Below are 8,076 nucleotides of genomic sequence, written 5' to 3'. Positions count from 1 at the left end.
GTATTTTTTGCTCTATAAGACGCACTAGACCACAAGACGCACCTAGTTTTTGGAGGAGGAAAACAAGAAAAAAAATATTCTGAATCTCAGGAGCCAGAACAGCAAGAGGGATCGCTGCGCAGTGAAAGCAGCAATCCCTCTTGCTGTTCTGGCTTCTGTGATAGCTGTGCAGCCTGCATTCGCTCCATAAGATGCACACACATTTCCCCTTACTTTTTAGGAAGGAAAAAGTGAGTCTTATAGAGCAAAAAATACTGTAACTGGCTAACTCGCAAAGGCACAGGCTTGTGCAAATAGAGCATAGACCTAACTGGGAAATATTTTACACCTTTTCAAAGGTTAGGCCTGATGGCTGGCTTGAGGATTAGCCAAATTAATCCAGGGGCAGTATAGCCCTACTATATGAGCACATGAATTGCCCCAGATTTTGGAGTTTCAGGCAAGGTTTTGATCTTCCAGCCGGGCCAAGGGGATCATGCATGAATAGTGCTGCCCCGGATTTGCATTTACCATCTATCTCTCTAGAGTGAAACTTTAAAGAAGTAAAAGCAATCCACCCCCTACTGTATGGCTGCATTTATTTTCTGCCATGTACCTTTCTGCCTGCAGCCCCTTTAATATCCCCAGAACACCGCAGGTCATTCACTTCGTGTCTGCCGCTAGTTGAAAGAAAAGGTGAGGATGTTGCTTGCCTGCACCCTACAAAGGATTTTGCTCTGAGCTTTCGAATGCGAATTGCTGTCTGGTGTGTGCGCATTGCACACACGCAAGGAAAATAAATAGAGTTGGGCGCTCTGGGTGTTAAATCCACAGCTGGGGGTTTGGCCCCCCAAGTCTCCACATATGTTTCCAGTTACGATAAGCATGTGCTGAGATATCATTAACTATCTGGTAGACAAACACACGCACACATGCTAATAGTCTTCTTGCTGTTTGTGGAGCTCTCGGTGGAGTTACACTTCATAAACACCTTTGCAAAAGCAACAACAACAACAACAACAAAGGCCATTGATGCCATCTAAAATAAATTAGGTAAGGCTGCAATGTACCTTTCTTCTTCATCAGCTGTTCAGGCACCAGCTCAGAGGAAATTTGGAAGAACTCCTGGGGCGGGGAGGAAGGGAAAACACATGTCACTTCTATTACGGCAATTGTAAGGGATTGTTTGAGACTCTCAGCTCGGCAGCCTCTTGGGAGCCTTATCTCTATGAACAGAACAAATGTATCATCCCGAGATAATGAAGAAAGTGGTGCTTCTGGTCACTTGTGTGTCAGGTGTTTTGGGGGAAATTTCAGCTTGACACTGACATAGCCAATTATTCCCAAAGAATGATGAATTTGGGGTGTCTCCGAACCGTCACTAGAATTGGCAGGAGAAACGACTTCTCCTTTCTCCTCGGTGATTAATGGTCTTTGGATCAGGATCGGTTATTTGTTTTTGTCGAGTGACTGCTTTACAAGTACTCGGAGCACCCTATTTTAGATTAGATCATATCATTTAGGTTTCTTTATTTCATCAGTCTGATAATCTGCAGCCACCTTCTGTATGCCGGCATGTTTTTGTGCCGCTTCTGACACCAAGGTGTACAAAATTAGGCAAGGCAGCTTGCAGATAAGTGGAGAACAGGGCAGGGGGAGAAGATCACCTGTGGCCAAGTGGATTGGCTGTCCTTCAGTTTATGAGCTCAGAGAAAAATGCATGCAGGTAAAATAAACAGGCACACACTCATTTTTCTGGCTTGGAGCTCCAAAGTTTGCTGTCATTGGCTGTAATGAATGGATCTTCAGGAGCACTTTCAGCCTGCAACATTTCTAGAGCTGTCAAGACAAGGCACGCCTGGGTGGAGCACTCATAAATTGGTCTAACAGTGATGGAAGCGAAGATCCGAGGAAAAGCAACCAAACAGATATGCTTGGCTGAAAAGGAAAGCAATGAATTTGTAATCAGGATTGCGTGTGCCGCTCCATGCTTAAACATTCAAATTTCTGCAAAGTCCACTAGCTGGTCTTTGGGAAATGAAACTTTTTCATCTTGTCTCTCAAAGTATCCGGGATGTCTCTAATGTTTTCATTAGATCTTGATGGTTTCGTTGGCATCTGTTTTCCGCAATAGGTTTTTGCGGCATTGCTATGAGATCATGTTTTGCTCGCTTCCAGCTGTTACCTGCGGTCCTCAGGTGAACTCTGTGGATGTCCAGCTGCCAAATTGGAATGTGATTTACGAATGGCATCATAATACAGCACATTCTTAGTGCACGTATCATATGCTGAATTTTCAAAAGTGATTCTCTTAGATGTGGGTAGCTGCAGCCCAATGGGAATTAAAAGCCTCGCTCAACTGCCGATTAGCATTTGTGCTAGGGATGTGAACATCTCTGGATGTTTTTTCTTAGATCCCTAAATTGCTAGATACAGACATTTATTGCTTTGTTTAGCTTTTTAAGAAGACATCCTCTCCCCCCCCCCCCCCCGCCTCTTAATTTCAGATGCCCTGTAGGTATGTGATGAGGGAGTTTTGTTGCTATGGTGATGGATGCTGCAGGGAAAAAAATGCTAGATGAAAATAATGTGCTCAAACACAGAGATTCAGACAAGTTTATAAAATTCGACCCTTTGGTGTCTAGGAATAGTGTTGCTTCACGTGTCAAAGAGCAGATCTCTTTGGAGACCATGTGTGCTTGTTGCCACACATGTGAAGAGAAAAACAAATGCATATTCTGCTGTGACTTCACATAAAAAGCTTAGGAAGAAGTTAATTTTCTGCAAAGCAATAATGCTTATGTACAAAGGCTGCAGTGGCTGCAACCTTAACCTGGTTCCCCTATGCTGTTTTATAGGAGGTCACAGCACAGTGTGAAGTGAAGATAAGGTAAAAAAGGTAAAGGAGCACTGAATGGTTAAGTCCGGCCAAAGGCGACTTTGAGGTGTGGTGTAAATCTTGCTTTCAGGCCTAGGGAGCCTGTGTTTCTCCACAGACAGCTTTCCGGGTCATGTGGCCAGCATGACTAAACCGCTACTGGCGCAACGGAACACCGTGATAGAAACCAGAGCGCATGGAAACGCCATTTGCTGGATCCAGGAGTTGAAAGGGTTTCTGCATACAGCCTAATCCCTCCTCAACAAACTCATAACAATACAGTACCTCAGGTTAAGTACTTAATTCATTCTGGAGGTCCGTTCGTAACCTGAAACTGTTCTTAACCTGAGGCACCACTTTAGCTAATGGGGCCTCCTGCTGCCGCCGCACCGCTGGAGCCCGATTTCTGTTCTCATCCTGAAGCAAAGTACTTAACCCGAGGTACTATTTCGGGGTTAGTGGAGTCTGTAACTTGAAGCGTATATAACCTGAAGCGTATGTAACCCGAGGTACCACTGTATATACGTCACACACAAACAGACACACACTTTTATCACAGACAACAAGTACCAGAAATCCTGTAGTTCTATATGGGAGATTGAATAAGACTTTTTATGAGATTCATTTATATAGGGGTAAATTCTAGTGATGTAAATGATCTGGCTCACTATCTGCTATTTTGCAAGTTATATTAAGCTCAGAGGGAAACTTGGTTCAATCAACTTTAGCTGTCTTTGGACAAACCTGTTTCTATGTTCAATGGATAAGAAAATGATCAGAAATATATCACAAAAGCCGTTCTTGAGTGCCAGGCAACAAGAGTAAGAAAATGTTTTATTGACTGTACAAATAATCAGCCTTTTTAAATATGGTTTTATTTGTTTTTACCGAAATTTTGGGTATAAACATAGTTTATAGTTTTTGGCGCTTGTTTTTCTTATGTTGATTTTGTTTTGGAAATTGCAATGGTCAGGGGAGCTTGTCAACAAAACGTTTTCTCTGTGTAGTTAATATTTCTCTTTTGCCCTGAAGGACCTCGAGGAAAAGAAAAATGGTCCACATCTTCTTTCTGGAGGAATATAAAGGAGGCTTTGTACAAGAAAGATGAAGAACCTCTTTTAGACCGGAATGCATTGCTTGTGAATTGAGTAAGATGGAAATAAATGGAATATTGTAAATAGACAGTGGAGAAGAGGCACTTTAAAAACTGAATGTACATTCTAATCAATGCAGGTTTTTTCATTTATCCGACAGCTACTAGGAACTCAGGGGCTGATTTAAGTGTCACTTGTGAAAATGGTTATGGTTTGTACAGCTTCTGTACAAAGTGGGAGGGATCTAGGTGCGTGACCAGAAAATGAGTGGCAGAATTATTGTTGAGGAGATTTGAAACGCTGTTATCTGTGAGCTGGTGGTGGCTAGCTTAGAAATGAACAGGGGTTTACAGGGGTTTTTCTCCCCCCTCACAGTACTTACAGACTAGTGTTGTCTCTTGATATGTGGTCTGTGGCAGGCATTTTGCCACCTTTATCGAGATAGGGGAAATGGCACCTCCTTTTTTTAAACACCTCCCCCCAGTACTTGTATCTCAGCCCTGTATGGCTGTGCCTAAGGAACAGACAACCATCATGGTTCTCAAGATGTTACTGAACTGCAACTCTGATCGGTTCCAGAAAGCACAACTGGTGGTCAGGGGTGATTATGGCTTGACGACAATTTGAGATCACTCCATTGGTCACCCCTGATATTGAGCGTCAATAATGGTCACCTGCCAGCTGTTGCAAATGATACAGCATTTGCTGGGCTAGATTAGGGGGTATGCAGGCAGAGGGCCTTCTTGGTAGTGGCGCCCACCATATGGAATGCCCTCCCATCAGATGTCAAAGAAATAAACAACTATCTGACTTTTAGAAGACATCTGAAGGTAGCCCTGTTTAGGGAAGTTTTTAATGTTTGGTGTTTTTAATACAGTGGTACCTCAGGTTAAGTACTTAATTTGTTCTGGAGGTCTGTACTTAACCTGAAACTGTTCTTAACTTGAAGCACCACTTTAGCTAATGGGGCCTCCCACCGCTGCTGCACCACCGGAGCACGATTTCTGTTCTCATCCTGAAGCAAAATTCTTAACCTGAGGTAATATTTCTGGGTTAGTGGAGTCTGTAACCTGAAGCGTATATAACCTGAAGCGTATGTAACCCGAGGTACCACTGTATTCTGTTAGGAGCTGCCCAGAGTGGCTGGGGAAACCCAGTCAGATGGGCGGGGTATAAATAATAAACTATTATAATAATATTATTATTATGTACTCTTCCCACTTGCGATTCATACACAGGCCACCTTTTACAGTGGAGACAGCACGTGCCTCTTTAGCTGCTGAGGAAGAGTTAACATTTATCTGGCTCCTGATACGCGTAGTTTGAGACTTCAAAGCAAAGGAAATAATTTGCTTTATGTTTCCAACTGGCTCTAATCTCACTAGGCCCACTAGAAAAACAACAGGGAAATGGAAGCGTAGCATGATCGACAGTTTATATACTCGCTTGCTTGCTCTGAAGCACATTGACCAACCTAGAGATGGTGAAGTCTAAATTGACTTTTCAACACTGATGAACAGTAAGGGGGTAATGGGAGGAAATATTACGTCTTAATTGTCATTCTCGGCTGGGATCAGCAAATCTGATTCATCCTTGGGCTATTACTGTTTACTAAGTCTCGAGGCCCCACTGTAATTATTTTCTTAATCCCAGAGCACATTGTCTGTGACAAAGAGAAAAATCGTGCCGTAGACAAGGGATCTCATTGCTCTCCCTGCCACTCATGTGCTCACCAACTTCATTGTTGACTGTCCAATCATCAGCCTGCGTGGCTGTGGCTGTATCATTATTTCCGGGGGTTTCGAAGCTGCTTCTAAGGGTGAATTACAGTTTGATAACAATCACTTTAGAATTCTCAACTTCTCTTTTCTACACACCACCTCTAGGATTGTGGGAATCACTGCAATGACTTATGCTGCAATGAAAGAGTAGAAATTCGAGGTAGATTTACCTATCTGCTAATTCTTCCCAAACTCTAGGTTAGGTGAAAATTCTCTCTCTCTCTCTCTCTCTCTCTCTCTCTCTGATGCACACTGCAGTCCTATGAATAATTTGAGCAGGACTTTCCGTATTTTTTGCTCTATAAGACTCACTTTTTCCCTCCTAAAAAGTAAGGAGAAATGTGTGTGCGTCTTATGGAGTGAATGCAGGCTGCGCAGCTATCCCAGAAGCCAGAACAGCAAGAGGGATTGCTGCTTTCACTGCGCAACGATCCCTCTTGCTGTTCTGGCTTCTGAGATTCTGAATATATATTTTTTCTTGTTTTCCTCCCCCAAAAACTAGGTGCGTCTTGTGGTCTGGTGCGTCTTATAGAGCGAAAAATACAGTACTTCCAGGTAAATTTGTTTAAGATTTCTGAATCAGGCTGCAAGTGATGGTTGTACACAGTTACCTGGCATGGGGTGTGGGGGTCAGCAACACTGAATTCAGTGGGGCTGACTTCTGAGAAGGTAAGTATAGGGTTTTGTTTTTTTTAAAATGGGTTCCTTCCTTTGCACAACAGATTGATATTTAGAATTCCAAATGGAAATGTTGAGCAGGAAGAACCTCAATTATGGACTCCCCTTCCTTGGAGCTTTTTAAGCAGAAGTTGGATGTTCCTCTTTCATGGATGCTTTAGTTGAGATTCTAGCACTGCAAGGGGTTGGACTAGATGACCCTTAGGGCCCCTTTGGATAATATCAGAACAATCTTTATTTGCATCAGCCACTAGCCATAGCAATAAAATAAAATAAATTGTACTGAATATAGAGGTAAGAACTTAACTATACAAAATACATTTTGGAGGTTTACATCAATAATCAAATAATAGACCTTATTCTGCGATTATTATTTTTTTGCAGTTTTTGCTGTCATCTGATTATTTTGATCTGCTAGAAGAAAGGACACGGTAGCAATGGTTGAGCAACCATTGGACAATAGTAGAAGGGTAATAGCCTCACTCCTCGTATCTTTATAAAGAGTGCAAGCCAGAAGCTCATGAACCACTGACTCAATACTGCCATCTCCATAGGGATGTGGGTGGCGCTGTGGTCTAAACCACTGAGCCTCTTAGGCTTGCCAATCAGAAGGTCAGCTGTTTGAATCCCTGTGATGGGGTGAGCTCCCGTTGCTCTGTCCCAGCTCCTGCCAACCTAGCAGTTCGAAAGCACGCCAGTGCAAGTAGATAAATAGGTACCACTGTGGTGGGAAGGTAAGCAGCATTTCTGTCCGCCCTGTTTTCTGTCACAGTGTTCCGTTGTGCCAGAAGCGGTTTAGTCATGCTGGCCACATGACCCAGAAAGCTGTCTGTGGACAAACACCAGTTCCCTCGGCCTGAAAGCGAGATGAGCGCCATAACACCATAGTCGCCTCTGACTGGACTTAACTGTCCATGGGTCTTTTACCTTTCCCTGCCACCTCCACATGGACATAACCGTTTTCCCAGTAGAATTTTTTGAAATCGGCCCTCGAGTACAGCCGAAGGCAATATATTCAATCTTGCAAAAGTGAAAGCGTGCCTGTATTTTGGAATTGTTAAATTTTATAAATAGGGTGCCAATGTGCCAAAATAGTTAAGTGGAAAATAACCATACCATGGACAAAATGTCTTTATCATGGCCAAATTATTCTGTCGCTCAATACCATATAGGCACTGTTGGGGTCCCTTCCAACTCTACAATTCTATGATTCTCTGAAGAGGTAAAATATGCTGAAGGATTTATTTATATTACAGAGGCTATTGACTTACCTAATTCAGTGTTCTTATTCGGTTTTGTGGTCTGTCGTGCCCGCCTGAGGCCTCACAAAATCTTGCTCCAAAGAAAGTTGGGTTGGATCCATGTTTGAGGGTTAGAAGTCACTTTGTGAGGGCAACAGGCCCTTTGCACAGGGCACACATTCTTGACAGACACACCAACAACTACCGGCAAAGAGGAACAAAGACTCAGAGAATTGTGGAAATTGTAGTATGGCACAACAGAGAGATGGGACAGTCCTATGTTGTAACCGAATCCATCATGTGGGTCTGTTAATATGCCTGGCACTGACTGCAGTGAAGACTTCACCTACGACAGACACACATCTGGCAAAGCGTTGGTAGATAAGGACGACGAGAGCATCCTTTGAGAGATAAATGGCCAACAT

At 43.1% G+C, this 8,076-nt stretch overlaps 1 long non-coding RNA gene across 1 annotated transcript; it reads right to left on the bottom strand.

The window, feature by feature from the left end:
* Positions 1-561: 561 nt before the first annotated feature.
* LOC310660529 lies at positions 562-7,932 on the bottom strand. The gene is made up of 3 exons (XR_014503483.1): positions 7,682-7,932; positions 5,685-5,764; positions 562-2,198 (listed from the first exon to the last, which is right to left on the bottom strand). It is a non-coding gene; the product is annotated as an uncharacterized lncRNA (long non-coding RNA).
* Positions 7,933-8,076: the final 144 nt, after the last annotated feature.

The sequence above is a fragment of the Podarcis tiliguerta genome, assembly GCF_965153285.1.
Source record: "Podarcis tiliguerta genome assembly, chromosome: 12".
Lineage (NCBI taxonomy): Eukaryota > Metazoa > Chordata > Lepidosauria > Squamata > Lacertidae > Podarcis > Podarcis tiliguerta.
Note: the sequence above shows the minus strand (reverse complement) of the source record. Positions and strands in the feature narration are given on the sequence as shown.